This window comes from Triturus cristatus, chromosome 7 (genome assembly GCF_964204655.1).
Source record: "Triturus cristatus chromosome 7, aTriCri1.1, whole genome shotgun sequence".
NCBI lineage: Eukaryota > Metazoa > Chordata > Amphibia > Caudata > Salamandridae > Triturus > Triturus cristatus.
This window is the reverse complement of record NC_140590.1, coordinates 270759318-270784658: the sequence shown is the minus strand read 5'-3', so window position 1 is coordinate 270784658 and position 25341 is coordinate 270759318. Positions and strand designations below refer to the sequence as shown.

Here is a 25341-nt window from a genome sequence, read left to right as displayed (position 1 = left end):
GGCGGTTGGGGGGCCTAACCAACCGGGGGTGTGCCATAACACGCTCCGCCCCTGTTAAAAGGGGCGGGAGTATTAGACAGATCACGTGATACAAAGGAGGATCTGAAAAGAATGTGCCGCACTGTCGGGCATCGACCCACCGTGCGTGCTGGCTCGCAAGGCGGGCGGAGCAGCGAGGGGCTGCTTGCCCTGGATCGCCCGTAAGATAACCCACTCTATCGTCATACTTATGTTGTATGAAATAAACCTGCAGCAGTTCTTCACCCATAACTAAATGTGTCAGTGTAATCATTGGGTGATGTCTGTGCATACGTGTTGAGTGGAGCGGATGACGGTGTGGTCACTATGCCGGAGTGAGGGGCCCGTCAGTCACATCACTCAAGTATGGGAGGCCGCGGCCGCGTGGCAGGGTCCCAAAATACACAGAGACGTGTCTGGAGCCCACAGCCTGACGCAAAAGTACACACGCTGCAGGGCACAGGTGTCTCTTCCACGCCACCGCCTCCCTTAGTCTGGGCGTCTCGTGACTCGCCCAGCCTCATTCTCTCAGGATGGATCTGTCTCGGTCTCTTTTGGTTAATGTTGTGGGACGGGACAGATCTCCGCCGGATAAGAGTGCTGCGGGGGTGCCCGCTTGTATGGACGGGGGCGCAATACTGACTCTGCCCCAGTGGGTATGAGTGTGTCCACTGACTCTCTCTGCTGGCGTCTTTGTTTCGCGACCAGTTAATGTGGCTGTCTCAGGACGGTTGTGAGTCTGTCTCTCAGGAATGAGGAGTACCAAGAAGTGGGAGTGTTGTGGGTGTCAGGGGGTGCAAGTGTGCGCCTCAGGAGGTGCAAGAGCATGCCGGGGCGTGGCGTGCGAGCAGGTGTCTCAGGGGCGTGCGAGAGTGCGCCTCATGGGGGTGCGCCTCAGGGGGTTGCAAGACTGCGCCTCCGGGTGTGTGAGAGTGTGCCTCATTGATTTGCGAGTGTGCCTCAGGGATGTGCGAGAGTGCGCCTCAGGAGTTTACCTCAGGGGGTGAGAGTGTGCGCCTCAGGGGGGTGTGAGAGTGCGCCTCTGGAGGGTTTCTCAGTGGGGTGTGAGTGCACCTTGGGGGGGTGCGAGAGTATGCCTCAGGAGCAGCATTCTTCAGTGAGGTACAAGTGCATGCTTCATAGAGTGCCAGTGGGTACCCAGAATACGAGTGTCGTCCCAGCAAGTTGAGTGAGTGTCTCAGTAAGTATATGTATATCGCTGTCTTGTCACGGTCTCCATGATGTAGACAATTTGAATTTTGTGTGCTGCGTCTGTCTCTCGGACACACAGCATGCCTTTCACTCTCCCTCAGTCTTTAACTCACCTGGAACAGAGACTGCCACTTCTTCATGGCAGGATGGCGAACCCCGAAGATGGGGACACCCCACCACAAAAACCCTGGGACAGGCTCTCGAGACTCCCCCGGCGACTGAATCTGTTCACCATGCAATAAAAGTGAAAGGAGGAGCAACCCTTCAGTACCCGCGGGCAGTGATGGATGTGACAGCAGGCGCCTGATCCCAGTGCTAGTGCAGTACAAAAAGACGTACCCCCCAGCCATCTCTGGTACCTCCCATTTACAGCACGCCCCCTCGCTCTCAGACTCGTCGTTGTGCCGGTGTTTGGGTGGGGAGAGAGGGTGCCTTGATGCTTGATCCGTCAGAATTTGTATCTTTATGATGAGTTGAGCGGCGCGGGGCAAGCGCGTGGTTGTTAGTGGGTTAACCTCAGTGGTCCAGTAGAGGGCTAGAATAAATTAGTTGTCAGAAACCAGGACACCTGCTGTTCCCTTCCCAGTATGACTACTTGAAAGAACAAGCATTTGCAATGCAACAGGTCTCGCATTTACGCAAGTTTGAGCTTTTGGCATTGTAAATGACAATGCCTTTAATTTATGTTTTATTTTTTTAAACACAAATAAAGGTATTGTCATTTACAATGCCAATAGCTTCAACTCGCGTAAATGCTAGATCTATTCCATTGCAAATGCTTGTAGTGTTTTTCTTCTAGGCCACACCTGTTGTTTATATTGGAATCCAACGTTCTCAAACAGGTAATATCGGACGCCTCGTGTAAGTGTGAAAGAGGACCTAGTATTGTCTTCATTAATGTGTACTTTCAAATATCCCTTTTAAAACAGCAAGTATGGAAAACAGGCAAAAATTACGTGTTGCACCTCTCCGCTATCAGCCAGAGACCTCCCAAGTTTTCCAGGATCTGCCATGCATGAGACTATCACCTAATCCATGCAGTTTCCTTTGCAGTCTGTAGTTCTGTTTTTTATTTCTAATGGATCATAAACGGAACTACACATCTTACATGAGGAGAAAAAAATGGTTTGAACTGGGAAATTTTAGAGTTTCGACATCCGCAGCTAATTACTATCTAGACGTGAAGTGAGGCGGGATGACGCACACATATCCCCAGCACCCGTGCACCAACCACCACCTGATTTAACTACCTTTAAACCCTTCGATTTGATGTTTACAGCAGTCAGACTCCCTGTTCCTGCCACACTGTCTTGAATGTGACTGGCCTCCATGATCTCCTGAATACCGGGCTGCACGTGGAGGCCAGGACTGAAGACTAAAACGTGCCACTCTGGCACGCGGCGGACGGCTCACGCTGCAAGTAAAATCAAAGGCTGTCCGTCAGTCTACCTCTGGCCAATCAGGGTCCCGCACACGGGGCGAGGGGGGGCCCACAGTGAGACTGACGCCTTTCCGGAACAACAGGCAAGGCGCCGCCTCCCGGAACCACGAGGGGCTGCGGGCACGCACTGTCGGCTGGATCCGATTAATTTTTTTGATAACAACAGAACACTGTGACACATGTCACGTGCTTGGTTATTTATCTTTGGGTTAAGATATTCGCCAATCGGTCACCGGGCAGCGAGTTCGTTTGATCTGTAAGTGTTTTGTAACAAGTACAGCATTACTCGAAAAACAGAGTGGCGGCGCACATCAGCGCGATTGCTTAATGCTGTGCCGCTAAGCTCCTAAAACAGTCTCAGGTGGTCGGGTACACTATAATTGTGTGACTCATGCAGTTTAGTGCGGTGAAGCGGACACCTGCACTAAATGCGTTAGTCTAACGCCTGATGCGTGGTACTTGGCTGAGCTATTGCCTGCACAGGCAGTCTTGCTTTTAAACCGGCAGCAATGATGCAAGAGTCTGCGGCATAGCCAAGCGGTAGGTGCAGGTAGATTTGAAACAAGCTGTCATGGTCCAGAAACTCATGGATGAGGGCAGATCTCCTAATTGCTTCTTTGCAATCAGTCATCGGCTTAATATTTTAGCAAATAGCAAGTGTCCTGTTTGCATTTAACGTGCAGGCAGGTATTGTCAGGCAGCAATTGTGAATCAGAAATGCATATGGAGTGCAGACAAGTGTGGTGAAGCAGCTATCATCCCCAGTCCCTCGAGACCCCCATGGGTGATTAGTCGCGCTGCGTAAAATAAACAGTCCACACAAATTTTTTGTTGGAAAACAGTTTGCTGCAGGTTTATTACATACAATGGTGTATGCCAACTTGGTGGGTTAGCTTACATGCGATTCAAGGGCAGGCAGCGGTGACAAGCTAAGCTGCCCTGCCCACCTGATGAGCCAAACTGCACTATGATCAATTCAATCGGTGCTACGATTTATGTGGGGGTTATCCCCCTTACATATTATGGACCCCCAGTCCATAACTTTTACTCACGCCTTTTTAGGGGCGGAGCGTAACCAGGTAAGCTCCCGGTTGTTCAGGCTTACAACCGCCCAAAGGACTAGCGGGGCGCCGTCATTTTAAACCAGAGTCCTGTCGTAAAGACTCCTGGCATTTTGGCATAATGTACCCTTATTGTGCCCCTGAAAGGGTACCCCTCGTACCAATCAGCCTCCGGATCACCCTGTAACTCCGCCTGCAACACAAATGAATACATTAATACGTTCATTTCATTAGCCCAGCCCTCACGCTGGCACATAGGGTAAGCAGTTGGGAAGGTGACATTGTGTCCAGCGGGGGACAAAGAGGATGGCCAGCGGGTGGGGGCAGGTATAAATACCTGTTCCCAGCCCACCGTGCACCGGAAATGATGCTGCAGAGGCGCCAGACCCGAGGGGGACTTCGAGGGGAGGGAGGTCCCAGTGACAAGGCGCGGGAGGTACCTGAAGCGGCACTAGGGGGCCGCCCTCTTACAGGGCCCACTGCGTGCGCCACGGGCAGCCGCATTCACCCGTTGCTTTGTCACACTCAGCTGAAATACGTCGCATCGCACTGGAAGGCAAGACATGGTCAGTGCTAAAACATTATTTTTTAGTGGAAACCTTCAAGCGCAAGTATGTACATCAACGTATTTCAGACTCATAGAAGCAAACTGAGACAATGGTAGAGAAAATGAACTGCCCAGGATCACACAGCAAGTTAGCACTGAAACACTAATTTTCCATCTGTGCCTGTCAAAAGTCTCTATCTGCCCATTTTGAATTGTGTCATTACAACACTCTCCCTTTCTGCAAACTAGTATACTATGCCCTCCCAAAGACTCAGTCTGTGCCCTTTCCTGCAATGACACCCCATCCCCTCAAAACTTGGCTGAAGTACAGGGCTTTTAAGCGTACGTGCCTGCCAGTGGGCCACAAGTACAGCGTGTGCCCGGTGAGGGCAGAGCTGGCACAGAGCGGTAGGCAGGAATGCAGACAGTGTCTCACCTACCTGTGTGTGCCACTGCCAAGCACCGGTCGCCGCCTCTTAGAGCTCTCCTCCGCCGGTCTGCTGGGATCTCTCTGTTGCTGCCGAGTCCCTGGACTTTCTCTGTCCTCCTTTGGCCTCTTGGGGTATCTAGGAGTCTCCTGCGGGGTCTGTGCCGCTTCAGGAGACTTGTGCCACTCTCAGTGGCGTAGTGCCGCTCTCAGGGGGTCGGGCCACTCTCAGGGTATTAAACGACTCTCAGGGGTCGCTGCCACTCTTAGCTGCTCTGTCCTCTCTTGGTCCGGTGCAACTCTCAGGTGCTGCAGTCTGCCCTGTGATCTGTAAATGCCAGCTCCTTTTATGGGTCACGGCGGGGAGGGGTGAGCAGGGGCGTATGATGGCGTCAGCCAGAGGATCTTGTGGCTAACACTCCCACACAAACAAAGAAAGGACTTACTCGAGGAAGCGGGCATTCACTAGTGTACACCGACTGACCCCGGGTGCAGGACACCCAAAGATCCTACCGGCTGGAAACCCCAAAGGCATGCTGACAGGTAGCGCCAAGAGCTGAAGAGTGCCGCAATCACACATGCAGCTCTGCATGCCTCCTGTCTCAGAGAACAGCCGACCACAGCTCACATGCACATGTGCCTTAACCTCTATTATAGGTGTTCTGCAAGTCTTTCATCATTTCAGATATCACAATCCCTCCATACTGGGCATACGTCCTAAAACAAGCATTGGAAATGCAATGGGTCTGGCATTTATTTGAGTCAGAGCTATTGGTATTTTTTATGCAGTTTTATATAGCACAAACTCAACCTGAAAGTATCAGAGCATTTAACATAAGCACCAGATGCGTTTCAGAGGGGCACATTCATTTTTAGGTACGGGGAGATTAAGTGATTTGCCCAGAATCACAGGATGTTTGATCTTCTGGCCAGACTGTAACATTCCCCAGCTTCAAAGTCAGCTGCCCTAGCTGTTAAGCCACACCCTCTCCCCTGATGGCAATGTCTTTTACCTATGGGTTAAGGAGTGTATGTATGTGGTGTGTAGTGGAATTATGTGGGCTGGGTTGGATTAGTTAGTTGTGTAATTTTTTGGGATGGAAATGTGTGGAGTGGAGTGGATTTGTGTAGTGGAATTATGTGGCATGGTGTGATGTGGAATTATGTGGATAATAATTGTGTGGTATTGATTGCAGTGGAATTATGTGGAGTGGGGTTGTGTGTTATGGAGTTTTGGAATGGTATTTTGTGTTTTGGAGTGGTATATAGTGGAGTTTAATTATATGGTGAGCAGTTGAATTTTGTGGCGTGGATTGGATATATGTGGTGGTCTGTGTAATTGTGTTATTGAGTTGTATGTGGTTTTGTGTCGAATTATGTGTTGTGAATTGGAAATGTGTGGAGTTGAATTGTGTGGCATTCAACTGTGTGGATAGCCTTGCCTTTTTGGTGATGAAAAAGACCAAATACGTAGGAGCTAACCTCCAGATCTGTGTGTTTGGGTGTTTAAAAAAACAGTAAGAGTTGGAGCTATTAGCGTTGTAAATGTCTTTCACGTATATGTAATGGATTGGAGTGGATGTATGTGGTGTGTAGTGGATTTATGTGGGTTGGATTGGATTTATTAGTTGTGGCATTGTGTGGCGTGGTATCGTGTGCTGTGGAGGGCATTTGTGTAGTGGAACTATGTGGCATCGTGTGCGGTTGTATTATGTGGATAGTAATTATTTGTTTTTGAGTGTATTGGAATTATGTGGAGTGGGATTGTGTGTAAATGAGTGTAATTATGTTGAATGGTATTTTGTGTTGTGGAGGATAATATGCTGCATGTTTAAACACTTTTAAGGTCCTAAAGTTATTAAACTACTACAGTAAACTAGAGGTAGTAACATCACAGCGCTTCCTTACCACAAAATTATACAGTTTCGTAGAGCTGCAAAAACAGTGTCACTAAACTTAACGTTGCATTTGCATTAATTCAGGACAGATTAAGATTATTTAGTTGCCTCTGCCAGGATTTCTGATTTTTAAGTTGTAAAAAAGACACACACAGTTGTTTCGTTGTACCGTGTTGGATGTCTCACAGGGGTCCAAACCTGGGCTATCATTTAGCAAACCAGTGCATTGCCGGGTTTGGAGCACGTCTGCTTCTACTATGGACCTGGTCAAAAGCAACAGATTGTGATAATTTCTAAAGGAAAGGCTGAGGAGTGGAAAGATTGTGTCCTGTTGACATGGAGCAATCTGGCAACTTTTATAACACAATGTCAGAGGCGAGCCCTTAACTTACTGAGTTACCATTTCCAAAACCAAACTGATTACAGATGAGCTCAGTAGCCCCAATAGTGCTGGAAGTTGGGGTGTAGCAGGTGCTTCCACACCCCCAGACTTGGAAGTGCCCAGTGGTTACGTCGTCAAAAAATAAGTGCCAGAGCCCTTGTCAGGAGGCAGCTTGCACTAGCCCATTTCTCCTCTTAGCACTGCCTAAAAAGAACCATATACTAACTATGAAAGAGGGGAGAGGATGTGGCGTCATGGTCAGAGCTGCCGGCTTCGGCACTTGGGAACCATGTTCGAATCTCGGATTCGGCTCAACATCCTGTGATTCTGGGCAAATCACATAATCTCCTCATAAATGAATGTGTCCTTAACTGGTGCTGATGAAAAGCGCTGGTGTTGATGATTAAGTGCCGTGCTGAGAACCAGAAACCACAAGCTCAAATTAACCACTGGAGGTGACGCAGAAGAACACTGAAACCTTCTGAACAGTATCTTTCATGCAGCACTCACTTTTTCATGTGATTTCAATCATACTTAAGCATGACACAGAGATAAAATGCCTGACAAACCACAGCATAGAATGTTTTGCTGTATCTTGATATCTACAGCCTCAGACTGGCTCAGGTTGGTTGCGACCAGAAGTGAATTGTTGCACACCTCAGGCCTCCGTCCAGGGAGACATCCAAAGAACACTGCACAGCCTAACTCTCAATCACACAAGAGTGGGCGGCCTCACTTCATAGGGCCTGGGCTTCATGTTAATGAGGTATAGAACACCGCTCAGTGGAGTGGGTGGGAGTAGAACAAGTACGTAGTGTAACTGTGAGAGTGGGCAGGGCTAATGCCGTGTACAGGTCTGCGTGTTCGGTAAGAGGAGGAGATGGGTCAACATACGCTATACTTTAGAAGCCTCGAAGCTCGTCAGCAGCGTTAGTGAAACAATTGGCTTGGAAGCAGGGCTCGAGTCGGGGTACCACGCGGGTGGACGGCGTCCCCCCACTTATTTTACCGGGTTTTTACCGGGTGGACGCCGTCCACCCTGCCCAAAAGATGGAGCCGGTACCCGAGCCTGCGCGCGCGCTCAGCACTCACCAAACCTAACCTTCTATAAGTTGTTTCACGTTGATGGAGCCGTTCAGTATGACAGACGGGCGCTCGTGGCCGTATATTAGAAAAGGTCAGTATGTGTTTATGCATTTCAGACGGAGACCAGCAAATTTACTGTGGGCAATAAATACGCACCGAACAAGCGCATCTTTAATTTCCCCGCTCCTTTGAGTGTCAATACGTTGACTAATTCCAATGTAAACATTCTCCTTTTCCCTTTGAACCTGCCCCCATCGCCTTCTAACCTTTGTTAATTAGTGGGGACTCCATCTCGTGACGTCACTTCCGGCTGTGAGGTCACTTCCGGTGACACCACCTAACTTGGAGCGTCCCCCCACTTCTTTTTTTAGGACTTGTGCCCTGCTTGGAAGGCAATATCAGATTCAGAACTACATTGAAGAATTGTACTTCAACTGCAGAAGGAGACATGCCAGAACCGTGAAAATGTGTATAAACAGTATTAGCAGTAGCATTAAGTAGTGTAGTTGATTCCCTGTTTACAGAAACAGATGTGAGGGACAACTGGCAGGATTGGGATGGGGCGGGTGGGAGGGAGGGGTACAAGAGGTTAGATGAGACAGAGGGCGTGAAGAGCTATATATTTTAAACATTGGCCACCGAATGATCCAAGGCTTTACAGACATATTAATCAGTTTAACAAACAGAGCTCTGACTGGGCGTTCTTTGCTTTGCATTCCAAACGTAGTGACTCGAAAACAGAATAGAATGCAAATCCGGGTTAGTTCAGTAATGTTTACAGCTCACTTGTGCCTCAAAGGAATTGTGTGTAATGGAAAAGACGTGTCAGGGTGAGAAGGGCTTCTTGTGAGCTTGCAGCATGCGTCTAACAAGGCTCCGGTGAACTTACCAGCCTGCTGCGTGTATGTAGTACAGCTAACGACAGCAGAGCATTTCATCTGTCCATGGTAGCATCCGTCGATGTGCATCTAGACCCCTTTGCTGCAGTATAAGGTGCTGCACAGTGTTAATCCGAAGCAAGCAACTTTAAGTAAATGAGGCGCTCTCTGAAAACAGCTGATCTTGGTCTTTGAATGCTCAACAAATGTGTGCTGATAAGAACTTAATTAACAGCCCCGTTTCCTCAAATGGCACTTTGAGCCAGTGAAAACGTGTGCTTCTGAGGAAGACTCTTCCAAACTTAACGGAAACTCATGGTTAAAAAATGCAAAGGACATCTGTAATATGAAGCGTGGCGTCCATGAAGTGGACGCTGTGCTGATACACGAGCTGAGGCAGACAATAAAAAAAATCATTTGCAATGCAATAGTTTTCGCATGCACACCAGTTTGAGCTATTGGCATTGTAAATGATAATGCCTTTTATTTATGTTTTGGGTTTTAAAACATAACTAAAAGGCATTGTCATTTATAATACTAATAGCTTAATCTCCCGCAAATGCGAGACTTATTGCATTGCAATAAAGGGCCTTCTCGACTACTTGTTACATTGTAAAAATCAGAGGAAGAAACCGGCCTGCGACGTCTTCAAAGTAGTGATAAATAGTGCAAGTGAAGAAGATGTGCAATTGTTGTAAATTACACAGGCACAAAGTGTGAAGTGAGAGTTACATATGATCCGAACTATAAACACTAACAGAGGTGTTGAGATGGTATTGGTATTGGTGGTGGTGGTATAGGTGGTATTGATGGTGGTGGTATTGGTGGTGGTGGTATTGGTACTAGTGGTATTGGTAGTGCTGGTATTGGTGGTGATGGTGTTGGTATTAGTGGTATTGGTGGTGGTGGTATTGGCATTGGTGGTGGTGGTGGTATTGGTGGTGGTGGTATTGGTGATGGTGGTGGTGTTATTGGTGGTAGTGGTGGTGGTATTGGTGGTGGGGGTATTTGTGGTGGTGTTAGTGGTGGTATTGGTGGTGGTGATATTGTTGGTGGTGGCATTGGAGGTGGTGGCATTGGAGGTGGTGGTATTGGTGGTGGGGGTATTTGTGGTGGTGTTAGTGGTGGTATTGGTGGTGGTGGTGGCATTGGTAGCATTGGTGGTGGTGGTGACATTGGTGGTGGTATTGGTGCTGGTGGTATTGGTGGTGGTTGTATTGATATTGGTGGTGGTATTGGTGGTGGTGGTGGTATTGGTGGTGGTTGTATGGGTGGTGCTATAAGTGGTGGTGGTATTGGTTGGAGGTGGTGGTATTGGTGATGATGGTGGTATTGGTGGTGTTATTGGTGGTGGTGGTATTGGTGGTTGTATTGGTGGTGGTTGTATTGGTGGTGGTGGTATTGGCGGTGGTATTGGTATTGGCGGTGGTGATATTTGTGGTGGTATTGGTATTGGTGGTGGTGGTATTGGTGTTGGTGATAGTGGTGGTATTGATGGTGGTGGTATGGATGGTGGTATTGGTGGTGGTGGTGGTATCTGTGGTATTGGTGGTGGTGGGGGGTATTGATGGTGGTGGTATTGGTGGTGGAATTGGTATTGGTGGTGGTGTTAGTGGTGGTAGTATAGGTGATGGTAGTATTGGTGGTGGTTGAATTGGTATTGGTGGTGGTGATATTGGCGGTGGTATTGGTATTGGTGGTGGTATTGGTGGTGGTTGTATGGGTGGTGCTATAGGTGGTGGTGGTATTGGTGGTGGTGGTAGTAGTGGTGGTATTGGTGGTGGTGGTGATCCAGCGGTGTACCAACAACAGATACTCCAATACAATATACTCACCTGGGCCCATAAACACACACACAATTGGGTAAACCACATGAGTCAAAATTTATGTTTTGAAATTCAAGATTAGTTACCTCTTAGTATTAACTAACCTTTCACTGATCAAAAAGTTATTTCCTCTGGTCGATGGACCATTAGTTGAACTAGTTGATGGTGAAATGACATAAATTAACCTTCTTTATTATAATGAAATGACCACAGACTCTGGAAAGGTTTAAATCTTTATCTAAATTAATTGCATGTGAACCACTTCAAAGTACAGTACAGTCACCGTCACCGGTGAGAACATTCAATTAATCAAATCACCAAACACATACTTCAAACTTGCAATGACTCATGCTCAGAAAGGAGAGGACAGAGAGAAAAGAACTTCTGCTAATGCACGGAATTATAGTTACCAAGGATGGTGTGAAGACCAACCCCTGGCCAAAGGGCTGGTAAGGGTCCCCCGGGATAGATCAGGCGACAAAGACTTCAGGACAGGATAGATGACCTCTCTAACACCGACCGTCGCATCGCACCCCTCTCTGGCACTCTCTTCCTCCTCGAGATTCTTCCGCGACCTTCTTTCTAATCCTAATAATTTAGGATATTAGTCTCAGCATTCGATTCTTTATCAGCATCTCTCGCTACTCTGACAGCACCCACGGCTCACAGCATCTCAACACCAACGTCTCTCTCGACAGCATCCAGAGCTCTGCTCTCTAACTAACTAAAACTACCTCAGTTATACCTTTCATCCTTGATGTTCCACCCACTAAAGTTTCAATATCGTAAAAATACTAATCACACCATGCTTACATATCACTCTTTTCAGTTAGCCCTTTGTTAACAAACCCATCCCCTTAATTTTTATTCATATTTTATTTTCCCACCCGCATTCACATTTCATCTGTAACAAATGTGTTTATTTGATCATATAGTCTTATTCATTTCAGGCTCTATGCTGCTGGTTCTGTCTCAGGCAGGCTGTGTCATTGTCCTCTTCTTAGCCCACACGTCATCCTTCCGGGCCGACTTTCATTTGCCATGCACATAACCAATGTGACTCGACTCACTTCGGACATACCCAAGAGGCCCAAATGCGCACTACTGATAAAGTCAGAAAGACAGATGTTGCTTTAAAAAATAAATGGTTTCACTGTATACCACCAATATCTACTGTAACCCCCTTTACTTATTAATACTTTCCCCGCATTAGCATTAGTAAAATAGCTCGATTTTGTTTCAGTTAAGCAGGTGCCATGCACGCGAGTCTTCAAGACTCCATATTAGTACCTTCTGCTCATGCGCAAGAATTTCCCTCCAAGCGACAGCTCGTCATACTGCGTAGATGCAGTTGACGCATGCGCAGTAAAGATTTTCCTGTTAAAGCATTTTTATTAGTTCGTTTGAATGGTTATCGTTAGAAAACACATATGCAAGATTCTCTAACTCTCGTTTTTTTATGTGGTGTGCATTAGTTTTACACAATATGTAATTAATAACATGTTAGGGGGTTAAATGAGAGGATTGCTTTCAAGCAAGTCTCTTTTCTACGAGTCCTTTCTCCATCAGTCCCCTCTCTGATGGGGACTGATCCCAATCAGATGCCAACTTTAGCATATCTCAGTTTCTTTTCCTCCCTTTTCGTTCTTAATCTCATCTTTGTTTTTCAAATCTTTCATTCTTTTATACAATTTTCCTTTCATTTCCTCCAGCTGAATTTCTTCATATTTTCTTTTCTTTCCCTTTCCATTCACTTCAAATTTTCTTCCCTTCCCTTTGTTTCTGCAACATTTCCACCAAATCATAATTGTTAAAACTATTATTGTTATTCCAACTAACGGGAAAACTATTTGACCTAAAATACCTTTTCCTAAATCAGTAAACAAAGTCCCTATTGCAGAAATACTTTTTGTTAATCCTTCCCATACACTGTCAACCTCCAGTGGTTTCAAATCTTCATGGAGTTTTGTAATATTCTTAATATACCCTCTGATTTCCCTACTTTTATCAGGTATGTAAGTGCAACAATGTTGCACTTTCAGCATTTTACAGACTCCGTCTTCTTTTGCCAATAATATATCAAGCGCAAGTCGATTTTGCAAAACCATAGACCTAATTGCAACCATTGCCGTATTAATCATCAAGAAACCCCCAGCAGTATCAGTCGAGAGACGATCAACTACTGTTGACAATTGACAAATTCTATGTAAATTTAGAATGACTCCCACTGAAGGTATCAATGCACCAAATATGTCACCTATTATTTCTGAAAAACTAGCTCTCTTTCTTCGTGTTAGTTCGTTAGTGTTTTCATTGCTTCCAGTGATTCTTTTTTCTTGATATATTTTCAGAAATATTATTCCAAAGTAGCAACTTCCGTACCACCGTGCAGGTAATTTATAGTAAGCATTGTTCCCACACACGTAGTAAACCCCAGGAAATACTGGATCGGTTCTCCCTTTTAGTCCCCAACCTCCCAAAATCAGGAAGTTATGTTCACATTCACTGGAACCAATAAATACGTTATTATAATCAGTCTTTAATCTATGGAGGCAGGTTTTCCCTTCCTTCACAAAGTCTAGGGACATCGCAGCATGAGCTTTGCCAGCTGTATAAATTCCCTCTTTCTCAGCCCATGGAGGTACATGGATTTTCTGTTCAGCAGCTTTTCTATGGAAATCCTGTCTCCTTTCTTCAACTAAATTCAAAAACACTTTCTCTTCTTCACGTAATGTACATGTTGGGGTATTTTTGTGTGCCTTTACTATATCTATTGACTTCATTGTGATGAAAAATTCACCATAAACTGTGCGTCTGGACTACTAAGAACTGGATTCATATTCTTGCGAATGGGAATTTCTGAAAATACTACATCTAAGTTTGAATAATAATACTGAAGTCTTCCTGTTCTATAGAACAAACTTGTTACTATACTACATGAAATACCATAGGTTAAATGTAAATGATGGTATGTAACTCCCTCTGACACTGAAGCTGGTGATTTCATACAAACGTAACAATCACTAATCTCCATTGTATCAACATACTGAAATAACAACTTTGCGAAGACATTTAAAGACATGTCATTATCTGATACTGTGTGATGTAAATCTATCTCATCTGCTGCTTCTAATTCTACTCTATCTCCTTTCATGGTGGCTGTTCTCCCATTAATATCTGTATTGTTCTTTTTGTCTGTTATCATAAGATAAGGAACTACTACTGTTAAAAATAGCCATACGGTGACCACTAATAAAATGCTACATATGCAAGCTCAACAGCATCTTCGTTTAAAGCTTCGTTTTGGTCGCTCGGTAACATCGTTTTTAGCCATTTAGTCTAAGAAGATTCTTCCTATTTTCTTTTCTTTACTTGTAATTTCAAACTTTTGTTTCTCAAGGAGGCCTCACTTTCCCTTCATCAATCTGTGCAGTATTTACTTCTTCTGTCTCTTTACTTAAATCCAAATGTTCAAATTCTTCTAAAATTACATAGGTCAACTCACGACCCTTAAAGTTATTGTTCAGAATTCTCAGACTTGGACTTCTTCAAGTGTTTTTCACAATTGACTGTTTGGACTGAGTTTGGTTAGTAACTTCATTTACTTGTTCTGGTCTTTTATTTGTTTACCTCAGATAGTATCTCAGTTTTTTCACTCCACCTGGCCAATTATCACATTTCTGACTTTTTTGACTTGTACTGCTCTTTCACCCTCACCGTCTTTTTCTAAAGTTCTTTTATTTTCAGGGTGTCTAGGCACAATCTGTTCTTCTTCTTCTTCTGAGTCACTCTCTACTTGTTCCTGTTCTGGTCTTCTTATTGTGGCTTCATCTGCCTGAACTTGTTCTTCTTCCTCTCTCTGTTCCTGTTCGGGTCTTACTTCATATTGATCTTCTTCTGCCCAAACTTGTTCTTCTTCTCCTAACTGGTCCTGTTCAGGTCTTACTACAATTTGTTCTTCTGCTGCCTGAACGTGTTCTTCTATTCCTGTATGTCCCTGCTCAGGTCTTTTGGTGAGTCTGCTTGTCTGAGTATGTTTTTCTTTCCCTGTCTGGTCCTGATCTGGGCCTCGACTGTTCGCTTCTTCCTGAGCGTGTTCTTCTACACCTATTTGATCCTAACTACTTTCCTGTCTTTTTAATCTGGTTCTGCTTCTTGTTTGAATAACCACCTCAGGTATGTCAACCACTGGTATCCAGCCTTCCTAACTTGTGCACGGTTGTTCCTCGTCTATTGTTTCAGAATCTATTACTCTAGATTCTTCGACTTCACAACCTTCAGCTGTTTCAACTGGTTCACTCAGTTGTTGTTATTCTTCAGTAGGATCTGGTACCTTTTTGGTATGACTGGCATGATTCCAATTGGGTAAACCTTCACACTCCACTGCTGTTGTAGTGATCAGTATGACTTGACGTGGTTCCTCCCACCTGGGTGCTAGGCACGACTTTCTGGCGTGTTTCTTCACTACCACCCAATCTCCAGGATTCAAATCATGCGCCTGTGCTGGCTGCCTGGCAACTGCGTCTTCTCCAACCTGGTGAGAGACAGAACGCACTAGGTCAGCCAACCCTTTGTATTAGTCCAATACCAGATCATCAGTCATATTTAGCAATTTATGTCCAGGAATAAATGCTTGTCTCATTGCCCTTCCCATGAGTATCTTATGGGGACTCAATCCTGTTTTCCTGTCAGGAATACTTCGGAGTCCCATTAACACAAAAGGCAATGCGTCTGGCCAATTCAGCGATGTGGATGCACACACTTTACTTAGCCTTGATTTGATTGTGCCATTTAATTGCTCAACCACGCCAGAAGCCTCTGGGCTGTATGCACAGTGCAATTTTTGTTAAATTTTGAATGCTTCACAGATTAATCAAAATATTTCATTATTAAAATGAGGTCCTCTATCTGATTCCAAAGTGACTGGGAAACGAAAACGAGGAATCAACTCCCTCAACAGTAACTTAGCAACTGTAAGACTGTCGTTTCTCCTAGTGGGGTATGCCTCCACCCATCGTGAAAACAAACACACTATGACAAGGATGTACTTCATTCCGTTGCTTGGTGGTAACTCTATGAAATCAAGCTGTAGTCTTGTGAATGGTCCTTCTTCCTTTCCAATTTTTCCCCAACTGACCACTGTCTTCCTGCCTGGGTTCTGCTGTTGCAAATTAAGCATCTCGGGCAAAGATTCTCAGCGACTACCCTAAACCTTGGGTTGTACCAATTTTGTCTAAATAGTCTGATCATGGCATCCATACCTACATGTGTGTCTCCATGATACATTCTTGCCATTTGAGAAAGTAGGCAGTCTGGCATGACTGGTCTGCCATCAGTGTATACCCATACATCATCCTCTGTCCTTCTTTCACAACCTGATCCTATCCAGTTTTCCTTTTCGCTTACCTCAACTTCATCCTGCAATTGTTTCACCTCATCCCATGTTTCTAAAGCTGAGAATAACATAAGTTGGCCGCTAATTTCATATGTTTCAATTTTTCTGTTCAAAGCCATATTATTTCTCGCACAATATTGAGCAATCTGGTCGGAGTATCTGTTACCTGCCGCCACAAAGCCATTTCATGACTGGTGAGCAGCACACTTGACCACTGCTATTTCTTTTGGCAATTGTATTGCTTCCAACAATTCTTTCACATTTTTACCATTTCTGATAGGGGACCCAGAGGAAGTCAGAAATCCCCTTTGCATCTACAGCTGGCCAAAGTCATGCACAACCCCGAAACCATATTGACTGTCCGTAAATATGGTCATTCTCCAATTTTTCTCAATTTTGCATGCCTTTGTTAAGGCCACCAATTCGGCTACTTGTGCAGACTTGACTCCCAGTAAACAGGATGCTTCAACAACCCCAGATATTTTGCATACTGCATATGCTGCACGAAGTCCTCCTTCCTCTGTTCTCATGCAAGAGCCATCTACAAATAGTTCATGATCTGGCTCTTTCAGAGGTTTTTCCTTTATATCAGGACCCGTCCTGATATCATTTCAGTCACATCCAAGCAATCATGATCCACTTCATCTTTCACTTCTTCACAACATGAGTCTGGCAATAATGTGGCAGGATTCACCATTGTACATCTAATCACTGTCACATTTTCTGCTCCAAGAATCACTCTTTCATACTTAGTCATCTGACTTGGGGTAAGATGCTGTGTTCGAGTTCTTGTTAAAAGAATCTCAACTGAATGTGGGGCATAAACCTTAACTGGATGTCCCATCACAATTGACTCACTTTGCTCCAAACTCATACAAGTAGCAGCTACTGCTTTTAAGCAGCCAGGTAAAGCTGAAGCCACAGGATCCAAAGTAGCAGAAAAATATGCTACTGGACGTTGGCTTAATCCATGCCTCTGGGTGAAGACTGAAAGCGCACAACTCTCTCTCTTGCAACAGAACCGTGCAAATTATTTAGTATAAACAATTTCGCAATTTCACAAATGCTTCCACACATTCATCGTTCCAAACAATTGGATTCTTCACTCTTTTTCGTGTCATCTGAATCAATGGCTTTGCCAGCAGGGAAAACCCAACAATCCACTGCCGACAGTACCCAACCACTCCGGGAAACATTCTTATTTCCCTATGCGTCTGTGGTAACAGCATTTGCTTGATTATCTTAATTCTTTCAGGGGTCACCTTACCAACCACTCCGGGAAACATTCTTATTTCCCTATGCGCTGTGGTAACAGCATTTGCTTGATTATCTTAATTCTTTCAGGGATCACCTTTCTCACTCCCCTTTCTATTACCAACCACTCCGGGAAACATTCTTATTTCCCTATGCGTCTGTGGTAACAGCATTTGCTTGATTATCTTAATTCTTTCAGGGGTCACCTTTCTCACTCCCCTTTCTATTTTGTGGCCTAAATATCTAACCTCTGTTCGACAAAATTGCAATTTTTCTGGAGACACCTTGTGTTCTCCATCAGCCAAATGATTCAGTAAAGCAATTGAATCAGTAACACAATCTTCCAGTGATTTTGATGCCACTAGTAAATCATCGAGGTATTGTACGAGGATGGATGTTCTGGGCATAACTAACTTCTCTAGACACTTTTTCAGTATTTGATTAAAAATTGAGGGACTTTCTGAATACCCTTGAGGAACTCGGCACCATGCCAAGATACGGTCTTCGAACTTAAAGGCAAAAAGATACTGGCTGTCTGTATGTAACGGAATAGAGAAAAAGGCTTGGCATAAATCAATTACTGTAAACCAGCCTGCATTCCAGGGTATCTGATAAAGAATCATTGCTGGATTTGGCACTACGGGACAACAAGGCACTACAATTTTAGTGATTTTTCTCAAATCCTGCACTATCTTGTATTTTCGGCTAGGCTTTTTAAGTCCCATTATAGGCAAATTACAAGGACTACTCATTATTTCCTTTAAAATGCCTTGGCCAATCATTCAGTCAATTTCTGAAGCAACTCCTGCTTTCACCTCTGGACTCATTTTGTATTGTCTGGTGTTGGGATAAACTGCATCCTCTTTCACTGTCACCTTCACTGGATCTGCGTTTGACATTAACCCAATTTCTTTTCCTGTAAAATCCCATCCTTCTGGGTTCACTGTTGTTTTTAGTTCTTCTGGCAAATCATTTACTGTCATCAAAGAATACATTTCATCTACTTCCGTGTCTTGTTTAGCTAACATGATTTTATATACAACATCTTCATCAGGGGTTTGAAAAGCAACACCATCCGGTGTGCAGTAGATTGTGCAATTCATTTTGCACAACAGATTCCTTCCTAATATATTTACTGGACTAGAATCACAAACTACGAATCTATGCATGTCTTTAAAATTCCCAATGTGCACTTTCATTGGTTCTGTAATTGGGGTTCTTATTTGTTGATTCGAAACTCCGACAACTTGGATTGAATCTCCCAAGAGGGGTAGGTTTGGGATGTCTGCGGTTCTCACAGTAGAACGGGTAGCACCAGTATCCAATAGAAAAGTGATATCATTGCCTTCCACTTTCCCATCAACAAATGGACCTGACTGATCTACCGGTAGGGATGTGCCAAGTACGCACTCCTCTTCCTCCCCCCTCAGGCACCGTCATTGCAAGTAACTCATTTCATCATCATTATTCTGTAAAAGATATTGTAAAACCACAGAATTTTTCTTACCACTTCCTCCTTGAAATCCGGTGTCCGCCCTGTACTTTGGCTGGTTCACAAAATTTGGTGTAGGAGCTGGTGGCACCTGACATTGTGGATTAACTACCTGCTGCGGCTGATTCATAAGCACTTCATTCTGCGTCTGTGGATTTAAATGTTGGTTTGGCCCATTATTATTCTGAATACTCTTACACTTGTTCTTCCAATGTCTAAGCTTTCTGCACGCATGACAAGGAAACGTCTTCTTTGCATCCTCTCTATTCATTCGTCCTCTTAATTTACCACCATTCGCCGCATGATCACTCTGATTCTGTTCTTTCATCTGACTTTCAAGTTTGACCATTCAACTTAATTTCCTGTTCTGCCAATTTCACTTGTGCCCACATCATTTTTTCTTTTAGCTTTTTATGCCTCGCCTCAATATTGTCCCCACAATATTTTGCGTATTTCAAAATATCATCTATTGATTTTCCCTGCCAGCACAACATGTGCTGCTGAATCATATTACTAATCTCTGGTTTCAGACCATACACAAACCGATACACGAAATGTCCCATATCCTTATCTCCAATATTCTCAAAACCACTATACTGCTTAAACACCTGTAGCAGTCTTTCATAATACGCATGTACAGGCTCATTCGGTTCTTGAGTTGTTCTATTTATCTTTACCCAATCTGTTTCTTTTGGTGGAATTTTCCCTTTCAGAAAAGTAATCACTTGATGAAATTTCTTCATCACCTCATCTGAGGGTGCTCCTGTTTTCGAATCTCTTGGATACTCCTCACTTGGCCAATCAACTGTAATCTTACACTCCGTCCATAAATCAGTAGGTACCACTATGTCAAACAAACCATCCAAGTCCTTTAGCAAAACCTTCGAAACTTTCACAAATCTTTCAACTTGTTTGTACCATTCAACTGGTTTCTCTCTTAATCTGGGGAAATCGTTTGTAAATGACAAAATATTCTGTCGGCTCCATGGAACATGAACATACCCACCACCGGGTATCTCTCTCATTGGACACAATCTTTCTACCTTTTCTGATTCTTTTAACAAGTATGCAGAGGACGCTTCCTTCACCTGTGCTTCCTCCTTCATTCTTGTCCACCTCGTCCCCCACTTGTCAATGTCTCCACACTTTTGCTAAATATTCATCAACTCCTTTACCTGTAGTTTATTACCAGACACATTCATTTTTTAAAATCTTTATCCGTGAACTCCACTTGATATGGTTTCTGTAACCCTTTCGATCTCCCTATATCTATTTCCATCTCTGAAGTAAGTTCTGTCAATTTCTCATGAAACAATTTTGCATTTCTGGTTATACTCCTACATATAAATAGCAACTCTTCTTCATTGTAATGGTTCAATCTTTCTATTCCCACATATCCAGCTATCACCTCTTCCAATTGTACTTTCAATTTGTAAATTTCTAAAATCTTTGGGGGTGAACTCTGTTTTTCTATCCCCTGTGCCCATCTTTCCAAATCTTCTGGAGTTACCGTTGTTGAACTTCTGGTTCCTTTGGGTACCACAGACCTTTTTTCTTTTGAACTACTGGGTGTAACTCTTTTTGGGGTTTCACTTACCGATTCTCTTTTTGGTAGATCCATTAATGAAATGACTGAGTCGCACTCACTGGCTTGATCATCAGATATTACTACCTTCTTTCTAGGATTATTCAAAGGAGATGTTACAGCTTGAGGTTTCGGGCCACTTATTTTGTCTCCATATAATGGAATAACAGGACCTATAGTCACTGGTATTGTCAATGCTTCAGGGTTTAAATTCAGTTGTCCTATTTTCTGTATTAATTCTTCTCTGTTTCTACTTATTTCTTCCCTTTCTTTGTCTTGAAGCACCCTATTGACTGATGTATCATGTAACATTTGTGGAATTAAGGGCATTCCCATTATTGATGCACTTAGGGTGACACTACTGGATCTTTCTTGGTACGTTGGAGGGTTTTTAGTTAAAATGTCCTCCAATAATTCATCATCTGACTCGCCATATCCTGTAACTTTCATGTGTTTTGTTTTCTCTTTACACTTTCCCCCTGACTGTTCCTCGGCCATTTACACTGGATATAAACCTTCTGATACCATTGCTCTTCTCCCTTGCTTAATCTGACCTTTACGTGACTCACGTAAATATCGAGGAAAAGGTCCCATATATCTCCCGCTCCTGTTTATCTCTCGTTCAAATGACTCAGTCTCCCATTCTTAGAAAGCCTCATACTGCGTTAACCTAGGACTTGGATCCAAATCATTCATCCTCATGATAAAGGGCCTTCTCGACTGCTTGTTAGATTGTAAATATCAGAGGAAGAAACCGGCCTGCAACATCTTCAAAGTAGTGATAAATAGTGCAGTGAAGAAGATGTGCAAGTGTTGTAAATTACACAGACACAAAGTGTGAAGTGAGAGTTACATATGATCCGAGCTATATACACTAACAAAGGCGTTGAGGTGGTATTGGTATTGGTGGTGTTGGTATTGATGGTGGTAGTGGTGGTATTGGTGGTGGTGCTATTGGTGCTAGTGCCATTGGTGGTGTTGGTATTGGTGGTGATTGTGTTGGTATTAGTGGTATTGGTGGTGGTGGTGGTATTGGTGGTGGTGGTATTGGTGGTGATTGTATTGGTATTGGTGATGGTACTGGTAGTGGTGGTATTGGTGGTGGTATTGGTGATGGTGGTACTGGTATTGGTGGTACTGGTATTGGTGGTGGTGTTATTGGTAGTGGTATTGGTATTGGTGGTGGTGTCATTGGTGGTGGTATTGGTGGTGGTGGTTGTATTGGTGGTGGTGGTGGCATTGGTATTGGTGGTGTTGATATTGGTGGTGGTGGTATTGGTGGCGGTATTGGTAATGGTATTGGTGGTGGTGGTGGTATTGGTGATGGTGTTGGTATTGGTGGTGGTGGTGGTATCGGTGGTGGTATTGGTGGTGGTGGTGGTATTGGTGGTGGTATTGGTGGTAGTGGTGGTGGTGGTATTGGTGGTGGTGCTATTGGTGGTGGTATTAGTGGTGGTATTGGTGGTGGTATTGGTGGTGGTAGTATTGGTGGTGGTGAAATTGGTGGTGCTATTGGTGGTGGTGGTATTGGTGGTGGTTGTATTGGTATTGGTGGTGGTGGTATTGGTGGCAGTATTGGTATTGGTGGTGGTGGTATAGGTGGTGGTTGTATTGGTTGTGCCATAGGTGATGGTGGTGGTATTGGTGGTAGTTTTGGTGGTATTGGTGTTAGTGGTGGTATTGGTGGTGGTGGTGATAGTGGTGGTGGTGGTATTGGTGTTAGTGATATTGGTGGTGGTGGTGGTATTGGTTTTGGTGGATGTGGTGGTGGTGGTATTGGTGGTGGCGTTGGTATTGGTGGTGGTATTGGTGGTGGTGGTGGTATTGGTGGTGATATTGGTGGTGTTGGTGTTGGTGGTGGTATTGGTTGGAGGTGGTGGTATTGGTGGTGATGGTGGTATTGGTGGTGATGGTGGTATTGGTGGTGGTGGTGGTATTGGTGGTGGTTGTATTGGTGGTGGTGGTATTGGCGGTAGTATTGTCGGTGTTGATATTGGCAGTGGTATTGGTATTGGTGGTGGTGGTTGTATTGGTGGTGGTATTGGTGGGGGTATTGGTGGTGTTGGTGGTATTGATGGTGGTATTGGTGGTGGTGGTATTGATGGTGGTGGTATTGGTTGTGGGATTGTGGTGGTATTGGTGGTGGTGGTATTATCTGTGGTATTGGTGGTGGTATTGGTATTGGTGGTGGTGGTTGTATTGGTGGTGGTATTGGTGGGGGTATTGGTGGTGTTGGTGGTATTGATGGTGGTATTGGTGGTGGTGGTATTGATGGTGGTGGTATTGGTTGTGGGATTGTGGTGGTATTGGTGGTGGTGGTATTATCTGTGGTATTGATGGTGGTATTGGTGGTGGTGGGGGTATTGGTGGTGGTGCTATTGGTGGTGGTGGTAGTGGTGGTGGAATTGATATTGGTGGTGGTGGTATTGGTGGTAGTATTGGTGGTGGTATTGGTGGTGTCAGTGGTGTTGGTGGTATTGGTGGTGGTGGTATTGGTTGAGGTGGTGGTATTGATTGTGGTGGTGGTGGTATTTAATTTTTTTTTTAATGAGTTTTATATAGCACAAACATGACATGAAGGTATCAGAGCGCTTTGCATGAGCACCAGTTGCATTACATGAAGACACATTCATGTTATTTGTGTTAGGCACTGTAAGATTAAGTGATTTGCCCAGAATCACAGGATGTAGGCGTCCTTGCCGAGACTCGAACCCAGTTCCCCATATTTGAGGCTGACTGCCCAAGCCGTTAGGCTACATCGGTGGTGGTATGGGTGGAGCTGCTGGTATTGGTGGTGGTGGTAATGGTGCTGTTGTTGTTAATAAAACAGGCTTTTGAAAACAACCCGACAGGTGGCTTTAGTACAGATGACATGTAACACATATTTGCTATTGTCAGCTTCAGCCCATTAGCAAAGGATTATGTGCTACCCGGAATTCACATGACTTAATTCTCTGATCATTTCTCAATCCATTTTACTTGGGGAGGGGGTTGAAGCAGACACAAGATAATGCCGGGTTAAAGTGATTGAAAGCAGGCGCTCGTGTTACAGGGGCGGGCGTGCTGCTTAAAAAAACACACGCTGTTTTAGCTGAAGCAGCGCATGTCCGGCCTGCAGTAGGAAAAACTCAATAAACTAAATAGTGCTTACAGACTAAATAAGGGGGCATTTGGGGCACGCAAGAAATATTTTGCTGATGTAATGCAAATGTTTGCTGCAGGTTAAGGTACATGCAGCGCACTGTTTTTAAAAAAAAATCAAATGTAATTGACAAGAATGATAACTTTTTCCCAAAAAAGTAGGAACTGTACATCAAATGATGAGACTTGTGGTAACAATCCGAGCAAAGTGCCCTGCGAGGAAAAGCATCACTAGTTGTTACTTTAAGCATCACTAGTTGTTGCTTTAAGCATACTACGACAACCCAACACACTCCTATTTTATCTCATTGAGCGGAGTTTATTTATTCATGTATGTTCAAATAAAAACTATTGCTGTTGTGCCGCTGTCGTGCTGCTGTGCAGCGGAGAGCAAGAGCCCGCGCAGAGAGCCGTTGCCCCCGCTGCATTGCTGCCGGCTGTCTGCCGCTGGAAGCCTCCCCACGAGGAAATTTGCTGTTGGGTGTCGGCCTCTGCGGCAGCTGCAGTCGCGGGGTTTGAACAGCCTACAGAGCGACGCCGGCGTTAGGATTCGTGAGCGGGGAGAGCGCAGAGAGCGTGGAGAGCCGCCCCATCTGCCGGCGCTGCTCACGGTTAGCTGCTGGGGCCCCCGCCGTCACCGGTGTTGCTGCCTGCGCTGTGGGCCACCGCGGGAGCAAGGCACAGGACACAGCGGTGGGAGTGGAGAGACTTGAGAGTAAAGCAAAGCAAAGCAAGGCGTGCGGAACAAAGCTCACCCTCGCCTCTATTTCCTCTACCGTCACTGCTGCCAGCGACAGCAGCGGCAGCAAAGTGACATCTCCCCAGGAAGGAAAAGCAATTTTAGCATAGTGGTTGCCTCTGCCGCTATAGCACCTGACAAGCCACCCCCCACCTTCACTACTCAACAACTTTACTACACCAGCGGGGGGGGGCATCAGTGAAGTGAAATGAAGTGAAGTGAAGCATCTAGGGGAGAACCGCAGGAGTGGATAGGAGAGGAGCCGGCCGGAAGAGAACAGCTTCAGCTGTATGTGGTGAGGATCAATCTTTTTATATAGCCTCTTGCCTCTTGGGCGCAAGTTAGACCGGCCTTGCTTGGAACGGGACAGTTCAGCTCGGATCAGCCTTCGCTCTGTCCATCCTCTCCTACCTTTATACACTTTATACACTTGTCCCCTCAACTCACAGTTATACGCAGCCTGGGGGGGGGGGGGGGGGGGTGACGCTCAATTGCGCTACTGAGTTAATGCACCAGCCAGCACAAGTCAAGCAAGTGCATGCTGCAATAGTGTCCCGACATAGCCTTCTGAGGCAGCAGAAGGCGAGAGAGCGGTCAAAAGCGTGGGAACGCGGGGTTAGGCAACAGCTCTCGGCCTTTCACTCTAACTGGAAGTATTCGCATAAAGTTTTTGTTGCTCGAAGACACAGCATCGCTGCCAGGAAAATGAGTAGCATCAACATAAATCCAGAGGCCCGCAAACCAACAATAGGGGGTCCTAAGATCCACCAATACTTTACAAAACAAAAAATTGAAGCTCATAGCACACATAAGGCCCACGAGACGAAAGAAGGGGGTACATTAAATAATAGCCCCAATCTCAATGCATACAGCCAGGAGCTGGCAATACTGAACGACGATAACCCCCTTAATTCAAAAAACACAGACCAGGACAGCCTGGAGGAGATGAGAAACATTCA

At 45.0% G+C, this 25341-nt stretch overlaps 1 protein-coding gene across 2 annotated transcripts in view; it reads right to left on the bottom strand.

Annotated features, from left to right (window-relative positions):
* LOC146809388 (uncharacterized) overlaps positions 1-25341 on the bottom strand; it is a 114638-nt gene that overhangs the window by 52755 nt on the left and 36542 nt on the right. Inside the window, exon 1 of one of the 2 annotated variants that reach the window (XM_085616200.1) lies at positions 4720-5015. The exons of the other annotated variant lie outside the window; for it this stretch is intronic. The gene's annotated coding sequence lies outside the window, so the exon portion shown is untranslated. Of the gene's footprint in view, positions 1-4719; positions 5016-25341 lie in introns of those variants that run through there. 2 annotated transcript variants of the gene reach the window in all.